The following is a 15480-nucleotide window of genomic DNA, read 5'->3' as shown; positions in this document are numbered from 1 at the left end:
CGGCTGTGTAAAATCCCATTCGTCTTTTTTAACTTTGGTTCGGTGAAAATGAATTTGGTCTTTATTTTTTAATCTACATTACATTTTAACTGTTTTTTAGCCAAAAATAACATATTTGCACTCCATGAAATTACTGTTAATGAATTTTAAAGCCAAATTAATTTAATCACTGTTTTTACTCCCAATTTGTTTTTTAATCCATTTTTAACTGTAAATAGTCTTGCAAACCCTATGAATTGTGCTGATAAATTTATGAACCCTGGTTTTTAGAATTTTTAAGCCAATTTTCCAATTTCTCACTAATTTAATTCCCCCTTTATTAAATAATATATACCGAGGGTCAGGAGGTGGGGATAAAGTGGTTAGGGTTAGGGCTAACATACAGGGCTGGGGTTAGGGTTAGGATAAGACAAAGGACTGGGGTTAGACTAACCTAGGGCTTACATTGAGGTTAGGTTTAGGGATGGGGCTTGGGTTGGGGCTAGGGTAGTGTAAAACATTGGAGAACAAAAAAAGGGGGGGAGTATTGGGGTCAAAACTAAATCGGGTTTAAATTAACATACTGAGACAAATAGGGTTAAAGAGGTTGAGGTTAGGGTGGGATTAAGGGTTGGAAATTAACCAAAACCTTCCCCAACAAAAGTCTAATTCCATTTTATGTTAAGTCCCAATGGTTCTTTAGTTCCCAATGTATAAATCCAATATCTCTCCCTCTTTTTTCGTTCCCAATCCGTCCAATCCATGCCTTGTTGTAGTCCAGCCATTCTCAGCGAATCCCAGCCATGCTTAAGAAAATGTACAACCAAAGGTGCATCAGGTTCCTTCTTTTTCCTGATGTTATACACATGTTGGTACAATCTACTGTACAAATCATTTCTAGTTTCACCCACGTACTTCATTCCACACTTTGAGCAAAAAATAACATAAACACAATTCTTTGTTTGTGGGCTGAAACTTTGCGTAACTGAAATAATAGTCCTGTCCTTGACATTCCTAACAAACTCCAGCTTCGTAAACAGGGCCTCCAAGTACCTCGGTTTGCTCGAGTCGAGCCGTGGAAGTCTGGCCCTTACAAGCAGGTCAGCTAAGTTCTTGTTCCTCCGAAAGGCCGAAATGACCCTTGAATTTGGGATAAGAGCTGCCTGACCTATGACCTCATCAAAATGATTCTTCATGTGTCTGTTAAAATACCTGCTATTGGAGGAAAATGTGCTAATGAGTGGGAGTAAGTCCCCCTTGACCTTCTCACTGTCCTCCTGAAAGGTCTTAAGACATTTCTTTAAAAAAGATCGGGAATATCCCCTTTCACGCAATGCCTTAAATAAGGTGATTACTGCCTTTCTAAAGTCCGTCGGTTGGGTACAAATCCGCCGAAATCTGAGAAGCTGGGACTTAACGATACCACGGAAAGTGTGTTTTGGGTGGAAACTAAATTTGTGTAACAGGGCGTGCGTGTCTGTACTTTTGAAGAAAACTTTGACATCGAGTTTACGGGTGATGTTAAACATCGGCCCTTTGAACACCGTGGTGTCCAAAAAGTCTATGGCCTCCCTATTGATTTCAAATTTTAATTGAATTGATGGATCATGGGAATTCAACGTTTGCACAAATTCTGTAAATTCCAATTCAGAGCCGGTCCAAATCCCCCAAATATCATCCAAATACCTCAAATAATGGGCCGGCTTCTTTTTACACTTCGGGAGCACTTCTGCTTCCCAATTGGCCATGAATATATTTGCATACGCCGGTGCAAATTTCTTGCCCATTGCGGTTCCTTTAACTTGCAAATAAAATCGTTCATCAAACATGAAATCATTCTTTGTCAAATTAATTTCCAGCAATTGTAGCAATTCCTGATCAGGCCTTCTAGGATCTGGAAATTTCTGAAAAATATTCCTTACAGTAGCGATTCCCGCCTCAATTGGAATATTAGTGTACAAGTTGTCTACGTCCATGGAGAAAAAATAAAAATCCTCAGCAATTTTTAAGTTTTTAACTATGTCAATGAAATGATATGTGTCCTTCACATATGCAGGATGCTTTACAGATAATGGATTCAAATAAAAATCCAGAAATTCCGCTGTACGATAAGTCTCGCTCTCGCAATCCGAAACAATGGGCCTTCCCGGGGGGATCTCGTACGGGATGGTCCATTTGTCTGGAGCTTTGTGTATTTTCGGCAATATGTAAAACCGCCTCTCTCTAGGTTGCGAACTGCCCAATAGGTATTTGTACTGCTTAGAATTAATGAATTTTTTGTCCTTTAATGATTTAAGTATATTTTTAACAATAGGGATTGTGTCCAAATACAATGGTTTGTCCAACTTCCTGTAATATGTGGTGTCCTGTAATTGTCGTTGTACTTCAAACGTGTATTGTTCCCGACTTAAAATTACAACCGCCGATCCTTTATCGGCTGGCTTTATTACTATATGTTTAGCGGTTTTTAGCTCTCGCAGTGCTCTGACTTCTGCCAATGAAATGTTCTGTTTTTCTCTAATTGGTTTATAACACCTTTTAAACTTTTCCAAATCTCTATGAATTAAAGTTTCCACTTCTGGTGGAAGCTCCTGCACAGGCGGTGACCAATCCGACGGCCCCGTAAAAGGCATTTTATCCCTCCTTTTTGAGTTTCTAAAATACGTAGCTAACTTAACTTTTCTATGGTAAGCTTGCATATCAAATTCAAACTTAAGCTTTTCATTCTTACCTATATACAATGCTGGAACAAAGAACAGTCCTTTTCTCAACAGTTCCCGTTGTGGCCTCGAGAGTCTAAAGTTCTTTGCCAAGACCACCACGTCCTGACCTTGAAGGCCCAGTCCACTGTCGTCCCCATACTGGTCCAGACTCAGGGGGTGTTGCAGTTTAAAAAGGACGTCCAATGTTGAAACATGGCCACGCCCGTTTCCGCCGTCCAATGGATGTCATCTTCCTCGGTATGGAACAAGTCCTCGTCCAAAAGGGGAATGTGAACCCTATTCCGGTAGATATAGTCATTCAGGACCTGCAGATTCGACTTGTCTTCAGCTGGCAGGTTCTCCGAGAAATTAATCTGGGGAACCCAAATTTCTGCATATGGGAACCGCGTCCTCGCAGCCCTCACTGCCGCCTGCACATTCTTGATGGTCGTTTCCTTAGGCTTGTTGGCCCTGCTATTGATCCCAAAGGACAAGACCACCTTCTCCACCACCAGACCCTGTGGCGGTACCGTTTTCCTCAACAAGGCTTCTGCGTGGCGGAAGTCCGCCCCTGGAAAGCTCTCCACCTGCAAGTCCGTGTTGGAGAAGTCAGGGAATTTGGTGAGGTTCGAATCTCCCAAGAAAATCCATTTGCGATTCGCCACCCAGCTCCAATCAATCATCTTTCTTGTGGTGTTCTGATGGCGATTCACCCGGAAACGAGGACCCCTGGAACTCTCGACCTCATCAAACAGATCCCCTGAAAGATCAATCCACGGCTCCTCACCCTCAGAGCCTTCGTGATGGACCTGGGCTTGAACTTGCACATCCCGTGTTGAAGGCTGGGAAGATTGTCCCCGCTCCTCTGCTGCTTGGGCCTCTCTCTCGGCCTCTTCTTCCGCTCTAGCCCTGGCCTCATCTCGTGCCTCCTCTGCTCTCATCTCATCAAACATGGCCTCCAACTCCAACTGGGAGGCTGTACGTTCTGGAGGAAACACGAGGTCAGAGTCTGACAGGTGGTCCTCCTGCACGTCTTCCAGAAAAAGATCCTCTTCAGGAAGAACATCTTCCTCAGGAAGAACCACCCCTTCGGGTCTCCTCTTCCCCCGTTGGACTTCCCTCCTTCCGAGGGGAGATGGCATCCAGTCCGCCATGTTGGGGCTTGACCAGCTAGCCGCTGCATCAGGGACCCGGTCCGTCATGGTGGCCACCGAGGCCTTTGGCGCTACCCGCCGACGAACCTGAGGTGATTCACCCGCGAGCTTAGTTGAGATGAGAGCCTCAGCGTGGTCAATGATGCTCCGCGTGATCCGTCTTAGGTTCCGCTTGGCCCAGCGGGAGGCCACCTCAAAGGCCTTTCTCCATTCACGAGTGTCCATGCTGGAGAGTTCTTCCAGAAACCTCTCCAAGCATCCTTCATAATGTTCCATCAAAATCTGGAGGGTCATCTGACCCCAATTTCTTGCATTCCCCACGATCATGTCTGCTGTATCCCGCCGTGGGTATGCCGGCTTAATCATCCCAGCTAGGATATCCACCATCTTAGCAATCATCCTGGGCTCCGGCCTGCCTGGCTCTGGAGCCACGTTCTGGAGATGGTGCACCATCTTTATGATGCCATGCAGCTTACGAATCAGCCTTCCAAAATCGGGACTTGCCGCTTCTCTTATTACATCATCCTCTCTGGTCCTGGAAGAGCTCCCTCTTCGGGCCGGTTGGAAACGTCCCTGCCGGACCACAGCTGCATACGAGCGGGATGGGACTTGGGGACCAAAGTACCGGGGGACCCGGGGGGGAGGCACTGGCGGGTTAGGATGGGGAAGATAATCCCTTCTCCGAAAGGAAAAGGAGCGTGCACGGTCCATCCCTCCCTGCGGCCCTCCGTACCCGTCCCAGAAGACTTGGTGGTCACGTCGGCGGCGGCGGCCATAGCGTACCACCGTCCAGCCACCGTCCATGGCGTCCAGAATATTTTTTTGTCTTTTTTCTTTTTTCTTTTTTCCAAAAAAAATTAAATGTGCTTCAAAAAATATTTATTTAATTTTAATGTGAACAAAAAACGCTTTCCAAAATGTGGAAAGGAAAAAGTCACGTAAAAAAAATAAACAACAAAAGAAGGTGTGCCAAAAAAACTGTTTATTCAAAAATAAACACAAAAAACACAACGTTTCGACCGTACACGGTCTTCTTCAGGTGTGGCACACAGAAAACTGTAAGCTAGGTTAGCTGGCAACAGTTGGACTGGCAGAGATGTGCTCTCATCGAGTGCCGAGTGGAAAATGAGCTCCTGTGTGAGCTCCGCCTTTTATATTCTCCCCTCGGCTGTGTAAAATCCCATTCGTCTTTTTTAACTTTGGTTCGGTAAAAATGAATTTGGTCTTTATTTTTTAATCTACATTACATTTTAACTGTTTTTTAGCCAAAAATAACATATTTGCACTCCATGAAATTACTGTTAATGAATTTTAAAGCCAAATTAATTTAATCACTGTTTTTACTCCCAATTTGTTTTTTAATCCATTTTTAACTGTAAATAGTCTTGCAAACCCTATGAATTGTGCTGATAAATTTATGAACCCTGGTTTTTAGAATTTTTAAGCCAATTTTCCAATTTCTCACTAATTTAATTCCCCCTTTATTAAATAATATATACCGAGGGTCAGGAGGTGGGGATAAAGTGGTTAGGGTTAGGGCTAACATACAGGGCTGGGGTTAGGGTTAGGATAAGACAAAGGACTGGGGTTAGACTAACCTAGGGCTTACATTGAGGTTAGGTTTAGGGATGGGGCTTGGGTTGGGGCTAGGGTAGTGTAAAACATTGGAGAACAAAAAAAAGGGGGGGAGTATTGGGGTCAAAACTAAATCGGGTTTAAATTAACATACTGAGACAAATAGGGTTAAAGAGGTTGAGGTTAGGGTGGGATTAAGGGTTGGAAATTAACCAAAACCTTCCCCAACAAAAGTCTAATTCCATTTTATGTTAAGTCCCAATGGTTCTTTAGTTCCCAATGTATAAATCCAATATCTCTCCCTCTTTTTTCGTTCCCAATCCGTCCAATCCATGCCTTGTTGTAGTCCAGCCATTCTCAGCGAATCCCAGCCATGCTTAAGAAAATGTACAACCAAAGGTGCATCAGGTTCCTTCTTTTTCCTGATGTTATACACATGTTGGTACAATCTACTGTACAAATCATTTCTAGTTTCACCCACGTACTTCATTCCACACTTTGAGCAAAAAATAACATAAACACAATTCTTTGTTTGTGGGCTGAAACTTTGCGTAACTGAAATAATAGTCCTGTCCTTGACATTCCTAACAAACTCCAGCTTCGTAAACAGGGCCTCCAAGTACCTCGGTTTGCTCGAGTCGAGCCGTGGAAGTCTGGCCCTTACAAGCAGGTCAGCTAAGTTCTTGTTCCTCCGAAAGGCCGAAATGACCCTTGAATTTGGGATAAGAGCTGCCTGACCTATGACCTCATCAAAATGATTCTTCATGTGTCTGTTAAAATACCTGCTATTGGAGGAAAATGTGCTAATGAGTGGGAGTAAGTCCCCCTTGACCTTCTCACTGTCCTCCTGAAAGGTCTTAAGACATTTCTTTAAAAAAGATCGGGAATATCCCCTTTCACGCAATGCCTTAAATAAGGTGATTACTGCCTTTCTAAAGTCCGTCGGTTGGGTACAAATCCGCCGAAATCTGAGAAGCTGGGACTTAACGATACCACGGAAAGTGTGTTTTGGGTGGAAACTAAATTTGTGTAACAGGGCGTGCGTGTCTGTACTTTTGAAGAAAACTTTGACATCGAGTTTACGGGTGATGTTAAACATCGGCCCTTTGAACACCGTGGTGTCCAAAAAGTCTATGGCCTCCCTATTGATTTCAAATTTTAATTGAATTGATGGATCATGGGAATTCAACGTTTGCACAAATTCTGTAAATTCCAATTCAGAGCCGGTCCAAATCCCCCAAATATCATCCAAATACCTCAAATAATGGGCCGGCTTCTTTTTACACTTCGGGAGCACTTCTGCTTCCCAATTGGCCATGAATATATTTGCATACGCCGGTGCAAATTTCTTGCCCATTGCGGTTCCTTTAACTTGCAAATAAAATCGTTCATCAAACATGAAATCATTCTTTGTCAAATTAATTTCCAGCAATTGTAGCAATTCCTGATCAGGCCTTCTAGGATCTGGAAATTTCTGAAAAATATTCCTTACAGTAGCGATTCCCGCCTCAATTGGAATATTAGTGTACAAGTTGTCTACGTCCATGGAGAAAAAATAAAAATCCTCAGCAATTTTTAAGTTTTTAACTATGTCAATGAAATGATATGTGTCCTTCACATATGCAGGATGCTTTACAGATAATGGATTCAAATAAAAATCCAGAAATTCCGCTGTACGATAAGTCTCGCTCTCGCAATCCGAAACAATGGGCCTTCCCGGGGGGATCTCGTACGGGATGGTCCATTTGTCTGGAGCTTTGTGTATTTTCGGCAATATGTAAAACCGCCTCTCTCTAGGTTGCGAACTGCCCAATAGGTATTTGTACTGCTTAGAATTAATGAATTTTTTGTCCTTTAATGATTTAAGTATATTTTTAACAATAGGGATTGTGTCCAAATACAATGGTTTGTCCAACTTCCTGTAATATGTGGTGTCCTGTAATTGTCGTTGTACTTCAAACGTGTATTGTTCCCGACTTAAAATTACAACCGCCGATCCTTTATCGGCTGGCTTTATTACTATATGTTTAGCGGTTTTTAGCTCTCGCAGTGCTCTGACTTCTGCCAATGAAATGTTCTGTTTTTCTCTAATTGGTTTATAACACCTTTTAAACTTTTCCAAATCTCTATGAATTAAAGTTTCCACTTCTGGTGGAAGCTCCTGCACAGGCGGTGACCAATCCGACGGCCCCGTAAAAGGCATTTTATCCCTCCTTTTTGAGTTTCTAAAATACGTAGCTAACTTAACTTTTCTATGGTAAGCTTGCATATCAAATTCAAACTTAAGCTTTTCATTCTTACCTATATACAATGCTGGAACAAAGAACAGTCCTTTTCTCAACAGTTCCCGTTGTGGCCTCGAGAGTCTAAAGTTCTTTGCCAAGACCACCACGTCCTGACCTTGAAGGCCCAGTCCACTGTCGTCCCCATACTGGTCCAGACTCAGGGGGTGTTGCAGTTTAAAAAGGACGTCCAATGTTGAAACATGGCCACGCCCGTTTCCGCCGTCCAATGGATGTCATCTTCCTCGGTATGGAACAAGTCCTCGTCCAAAAGGGGAATGTGAACCCTATTCCGGTAGATATAGTCATTCAGGACCTGCAGATTCGACTTGTCTTCAGCTGGCAGGTTCTCCGAGAAATTAATCTGGGGAACCCAAATTTCTGCATATGGGAACCGCGTCCTCGCAGCCCTCACTGCCGCCTGCACATTCTTGATGGTCGTTTCCTTAGGCTTGTTGGCCCTGCTATTGATCCCAAAGGACAAGACCACCTTCTCCACCACCAGACCCTGTGGCGGTACCGTTTTCCTCAACAAGGCTTCTGCGTGGCGGAAGTCCGCCCCTGGAAAGCTCTCCACCTGCAAGTCCGTGTTGGAGAAGTCAGGGAATTTGGTGAGGTTCGAATCTCCCAAGAAAATCCATTTGCGATTCGCCACCCAGCTCCAATCAATCATCTTTCTTGTGGTGTTCTGATGGCGATTCACCCGGAAACGAGGACCCCTGGAACTCTCGACCTCATCAAACAGATCCCCTGAAAGATCAATCCACGGCTCCTCACCCTCAGAGCCTTCGTGATGGACCTGGGCTTGAACTTGCACATCCCGTGTTGAAGGCTGGGAAGATTGTCCCCGCTCCTCTGCTGCTTGGGCCTCTCTCTCGGCCTCTTCTTCCGCTCTAGCCCTGGCCTCATCTCGTGCCTCCTCTGCTCTCATCTCATCAAACATGGCCTCCAACTCCAACTGGGAGGCTGTACGTTCTGGAGGAAACACGAGGTCAGAGTCTGACAGGTGGTCCTCCTGCACGTCTTCCAGAAAAAGATCCTCTTCAGGAAGAACATCTTCCTCAGGAAGAACCACCCCTTCGGGTCTCCTCTTCCCCCGTTGGACTTCCCTCCTTCCGAGGGGAGATGGCATCCAGTCCGCCATGTTGGGGCTTGACCAGCTAGCCGCTGCATCAGGGACCCGGTCCGTCATGGTGGCCACCGAGGCCTTTGGCGCTACCCGCCGACGAACCTGAGGTGATTCACCCGCGAGCTTAGTTGAGATGAGAGCCTCAGCGTGGTCAATGATGCTCCGCGTGATCCGTCTTAGGTTCCGCTTGGCCCAGCGGGAGGCCACCTCAAAGGCCTTTCTCCATTCACGAGTGTCCATGCTGGAGAGTTCTTCCAGAAACCTCTCCAAGCATCCTTCATAATGTTCCATCAAAATCTGGAGGGTCATCTGACCCCAATTTCTTGCATTCCCCACGATCATGTCTGCTGTATCCCGCCGTGGGTATGCCGGCTTAATCATCCCAGCTAGGATATCCACCATCTTAGCAATCATCCTGGGCTCCGGCCTGCCTGGCTCTGGAGCCACGTTCTGGAGATGGTGCACCATCTTTATGATGCCATGCAGCTTACGAATCAGCCTTCCAAAATCGGGACTTGCCGCTTCTCTTATTACATCATCCTCTCTGGTCCTGGAAGAGCTCCCTCTTCGGGCCGGTTGGAAACGTCCCTGCCGGACCACAGCTGCATACGAGCGGGATGGGACTTGGGGACCAAAGTACCGGGGGACCCGGGGGGGAGGCACTGGCGGGTTAGGATGGGGAAGATAATCCCTTCTCCGAAAGGAAAAGGAGCGTGCACGGTCCATCCCTCCCTGCGGCCCTCCGTACCCGTCCCAGAAGACTTGGTGGTCACGTCGGCGGCGGCGGCCATAGCGTACCACCGTCCAGCCACCGTCCATGGCGTCCAGAATATTTTTTTGTCTTTTTTCTTTTTTCTTTTTTCCAAAAAAAATTAAATGTGCTTCAAAAAATATTTATTTAATTTTAATGTGAACAAAAAACGCTTTCCAAAATGTGGAAAGGAAAAAGTCACGTAAAAAAAATAAACAACAAAAGAAGGTGTGCCAAAAAAACTGTTTATTCAAAAATAAACACAAAAAACACAACGTTTCGACCGTACACGGTCTTCTTCAGGTGTGGCACACAGAAAACTGTAAGCTAGGTTAGCTGGCAACAGTTGGACTGGCAGAGATGTGCTCTCATCGAGTGCCGAGTGGAAAATGAGCTCCTGTGTGAGCTCCGCCTTTTATATTCTCCCCTCGGCTGTGTAAAATCCCATTCGTCTTTTTTAACTTTGGTTCGGTAAAAATGAATTTGGTCTTTATTTTTTAATCTACATTACATTTTAACTGTTTTTTAGCCAAAAATAACATATTTGCACTCCATGAAATTACTGTTAATGAATTTTAAAGCCAAATTAATTTAATCACTGTTTTTACTCCCAATTTGTTTTTTAATCCATTTTTAACTGTAAATAGTCTTGCAAACCCTATGAATTGTGCTGATAAATTTATGAACCCTGGTTTTTAGAATTTTTAAGCCAATTTTCCAATTTCTCACTAATTTAATTCCCCCTTTATTAAATAATATATACCGAGGGTCAGGAGGTGGGGATAAAGTGGTTAGGGTTAGGGCTAACATACAGGGCTGGGGTTAGGGTTAGGATAAGACAAAGGACTGGGGTTAGACTAACCTAGGGCTTACATTGAGGTTAGGTTTAGGGATGGGGCTTGGGTTGGGGCTAGGGTAGTGTAAAACATTGGAGAACAAAAAAAAGGGGGGGAGTATTGGGGTCAAAACTAAATCGGGTTTAAATTAACATACTGAGACAAATAGGGTTAAAGAGGTTGAGGTTAGGGTGGGATTAAGGGTTGGAAATTAACCAAAACCTTCCCCAACAAAAGTCTAATTCCATTTTATGTTAAGTCCCAATGGTTCTTTAGTTCCCAATGTATAAATCCAATATCTCTCCCTCTTTTTTCGTTCCCAATCCGTCCAATCCATGCCTTGTTGTAGTCCAGCCATTCTCAGCGAATCCCAGCCATGCTTAAGAAAATGTACAACCAAAGGTGCATCAGGTTCCTTCTTTTTCCTGATGTTATACACATGTTGGTACAATCTACTGTACAAATCATTTCTAGTTTCACCCACGTACTTCATTCCACACTTTGAGCAAAAAATAACATAAACACAATTCTTTGTTTGTGGGCTGAAACTTTGCGTAACTGAAATAATAGTCCTGTCCTTGACATTCCTAACAAACTCCAGCTTCGTAAACAGGGCCTCCAAGTACCTCGGTTTGCTCGAGTCGAGCCGTGGAAGTCTGGCCCTTACAAGCAGGTCAGCTAAGTTCTTGTTCCTCCGAAAGGCCGAAATGACCCTTGAATTTGGGATAAGAGCTGCCTGACCTATGACCTCATCAAAATGATTCTTCATGTGTCTGTTAAAATACCTGCTATTGGAGGAAAATGTGCTAATGAGTGGGAGTAAGTCCCCCTTGACCTTCTCACTGTCCTCCTGAAAGGTCTTAAGACATTTCTTTAAAAAAGATCGGGAATATCCCCTTTCACGCAATGCCTTAAATAAGGTGATTACTGCCTTTCTAAAGTCCGTCGGTTGGGTACAAATCCGCCGAAATCTGAGAAGCTGGGACTTAACGATACCACGGAAAGTGTGTTTTGGGTGGAAACTAAATTTGTGTAACAGGGCGTGCGTGTCTGTACTTTTGAAGAAAACTTTGACATCGAGTTTACGGGTGATGTTAAACATCGGCCCTTTGAACACCGTGGTGTCCAAAAAGTCTATGGCCTCCCTATTGATTTCAAATTTTAATTGAATTGATGGATCATGGGAATTCAACGTTTGCACAAATTCTGTAAATTCCAATTCAGAGCCGGTCCAAATCCCCCAAATATCATCCAAATACCTCAAATAATGGGCCGGCTTCTTTTTACACTTCGGGAGCACTTCTGCTTCCCAATTGGCCATGAATATATTTGCATACGCCGGTGCAAATTTCTTGCCCATTGCGGTTCCTTTAACTTGCAAATAAAATCGTTCATCAAACATGAAATCATTCTTTGTCAAATTAATTTCCAGCAATTGTAGCAATTCCTGATCAGGCCTTCTAGGATCTGGAAATTTCTGAAAAATATTCCTTACAGTAGCGATTCCCGCCTCAATTGGAATATTAGTGTACAAGTTGTCTACGTCCATGGAGAAAAAATAAAAATCCTCAGCAATTTTTAAGTTTTTAACTATGTCAATGAAATGATATGTGTCCTTCACATATGCAGGATGCTTTACAGATAATGGATTCAAATAAAAATCCAGAAATTCCGCTGTACGATAAGTCTCGCTCTCGCAATCCGAAACAATGGGCCTTCCCGGGGGGATCTCGTACGGGATGGTCCATTTGTCTGGAGCTTTGTGTATTTTCGGCAATATGTAAAACCGCCTCTCTCTAGGTTGCGAACTGCCCAATAGGTATTTGTACTGCTTAGAATTAATGAATTTTTTGTCCTTTAATGATTTAAGTATATTTTTAACAATAGGGATTGTGTCCAAATACAATGGTTTGTCCAACTTCCTGTAATATGTGGTGTCCTGTAATTGTCGTTGTACTTCAAACGTGTATTGTTCCCGACTTAAAATTACAACCGCCGATCCTTTATCGGCTGGCTTTATTACTATATGTTTAGCGGTTTTTAGCTCTCGCAGTGCTCTGACTTCTGCCAATGAAATGTTCTGTTTTTCTCTAATTGGTTTATAACACCTTTTAAACTTTTCCAAATCTCTATGAATTAAAGTTTCCACTTCTGGTGGAAGCTCCTGCACAGGCGGTGACCAATCCGACGGCCCCGTAAAAGGCATTTTATCCCTCCTTTTTGAGTTTCTAAAATACGTAGCTAACTTAACTTTTCTATGGTAAGCTTGCATATCAAATTCAAACTTAAGCTTTTCATTCTTACCTATATACAATGCTGGAACAAAGAACAGTCCTTTTCTCAACAGTTCCCGTTGTGGCCTCGAGAGTCTAAAGTTCTTTGCCAAGACCACCACGTCCTGACCTTGAAGGCCCAGTCCACTGTCGTCCCCATACTGGTCCAGACTCAGGGGGTGTTGCAGTTTAAAAAGGACGTCCAATGTTGAAACATGGCCACGCCCGTTTCCGCCGTCCAATGGATGTCATCTTCCTCGGTATGGAACAAGTCCTCGTCCAAAAGGGGAATGTGAACCCTATTCCGGTAGATATAGTCATTCAGGACCTGCAGATTCGACTTGTCTTCAGCTGGCAGGTTCTCCGAGAAATTAATCTGGGGAACCCAAATTTCTGCATATGGGAACCGCGTCCTCGCAGCCCTCACTGCCGCCTGCACATTCTTGATGGTCGTTTCCTTAGGCTTGTTGGCCCTGCTATTGATCCCAAAGGACAAGACCACCTTCTCCACCACCAGACCCTGTGGCGGTACCGTTTTCCTCAACAAGGCTTCTGCGTGGCGGAAGTCCGCCCCTGGAAAGCTCTCCACCTGCAAGTCCGTGTTGGAGAAGTCAGGGAATTTGGTGAGGTTCGAATCTCCCAAGAAAATCCATTTGCGATTCGCCACCCAGCTCCAATCAATCATCTTTCTTGTGGTGTTCTGATGGCGATTCACCCGGAAACGAGGACCCCTGGAACTCTCGACCTCATCAAACAGATCCCCTGAAAGATCAATCCACGGCTCCTCACCCTCAGAGCCTTCGTGATGGACCTGGGCTTGAACTTGCACATCCCGTGTTGAAGGCTGGGAAGATTGTCCCCGCTCCTCTGCTGCTTGGGCCTCTCTCTCGGCCTCTTCTTCCGCTCTAGCCCTGGCCTCATCTCGTGCCTCCTCTGCTCTCATCTCATCAAACATGGCCTCCAACTCCAACTGGGAGGCTGTACGTTCTGGAGGAAACACGAGGTCAGAGTCTGACAGGTGGTCCTCCTGCACGTCTTCCAGAAAAAGATCCTCTTCAGGAAGAACATCTTCCTCAGGAAGAACCACCCCTTCGGGTCTCCTCTTCCCCCGTTGGACTTCCCTCCTTCCGAGGGGAGATGGCATCCAGTCCGCCATGTTGGGGCTTGACCAGCTAGCCGCTGCATCAGGGACCCGGTCCGTCATGGTGGCCACCGAGGCCTTTGGCGCTACCCGCCGACGAACCTGAGGTGATTCACCCGCGAGCTTAGTTGAGATGAGAGCCTCAGCGTGGTCAATGATGCTCCGCGTGATCCGTCTTAGGTTCCGCTTGGCCCAGCGGGAGGCCACCTCAAAGGCCTTTCTCCATTCACGAGTGTCCATGCTGGAGAGTTCTTCCAGAAACCTCTCCAAGCATCCTTCATAATGTTCCATCAAAATCTGGAGGGTCATCTGACCCCAATTTCTTGCATTCCCCACGATCATGTCTGCTGTATCCCGCCGTGGGTATGCCGGCTTAATCATCCCAGCTAGGATATCCACCATCTTAGCAATCATCCTGGGCTCCGGCCTGCCTGGCTCTGGAGCCACGTTCTGGAGATGGTGCACCATCTTTATGATGCCATGCAGCTTACGAATCAGCCTTCCAAAATCGGGACTTGCCGCTTCTCTTATTACATCATCCTCTCTGGTCCTGGAAGAGCTCCCTCTTCGGGCCGGTTGGAAACGTCCCTGCCGGACCACAGCTGCATACGAGCGGGATGGGACTTGGGGACCAAAGTACCGGGGGACCCGGGGGGGAGGCACTGGCGGGTTAGGATGGGGAAGATAATCCCTTCTCCGAAAGGAAAAGGAGCGTGCACGGTCCATCCCTCCCTGCGGCCCTCCGTACCCGTCCCAGAAGACTTGGTGGTCACGTCGGCGGCGGCGGCCATAGCGTACCACCGTCCAGCCACCGTCCATGGCGTCCAGAATATTTTTTTGTCTTTTTTCTTTTTTCTTTTTTCCAAAAAAAATTAAATGTGCTTCAAAAAATATTTATTTAATTTTAATGTGAACAAAAAACGCTTTCCAAAATGTGGAAAGGAAAAAGTCACGTAAAAAAAATAAACAACAAAAGAAGGTGTGCCAAAAAAACTGTTTATTCAAAAATAAACACAAAAAACACAACGTTTCGACCGTACACGGTCTTCTTCAGGTGTGGCACACAGAAAACTGTAAGCTAGGTTAGCTGGCAACAGTTGGACTGGCAGAGATGTGCTCTCATCGAGTGCCGAGTGGAAAATGAGCTCCTGTGTGAGCTCCGCCTTTTATATTCTCCCCTCGGCTGTGTAAAATCCCATTCGTCTTTTTTAACTTTGGTTCGGTGAAAATGAATTTGGTCTTTATTTTTTAATCTACATTACATTTTAACTGTTTTTTAGCCAAAAATAACATATTTGCACTCCATGAAATTACTGTTAATGAATTTTAAAGCCAAATTAATTTAATCACTGTTTTTACTCCCAATTTGTTTTTTAATCCATTTTTAACTGTAAATAGTCTTGCAAACCCTATGAATTGTGCTGATAAATTTATGAACCCTGGTTTTTAGAATTTTTAAGCCAATTTTCCAATTTCTCACTAATTTAATTCCCCCTTTATTAAATAATATATACCGAGGGTCAGGAGGTGGGGATAAAGTGGTTAGGGTTAGGGCTAACATACAGGGCTGGGGTTAGGGTTAGGATAAGACAAAGGACTGGGGTTAGACTAACCTAGGGCTTACATTGAGGTTAGGTTTAGGGATGGGGCTTGGGTTG

The sequence above is a fragment of the Rhamphochromis longiceps genome, linkage group LG5 (assembly GCF_057381845.1).
Source record: "Rhamphochromis longiceps isolate RC_006_pf linkage group LG5, R_longiceps_female_GT1.1, whole genome shotgun sequence".
Classification (NCBI taxonomy): domain Eukaryota; kingdom Metazoa; phylum Chordata; class Actinopteri; order Cichliformes; family Cichlidae; genus Rhamphochromis; species Rhamphochromis longiceps.
This window is presented reverse-complemented; position numbering follows the sequence as displayed.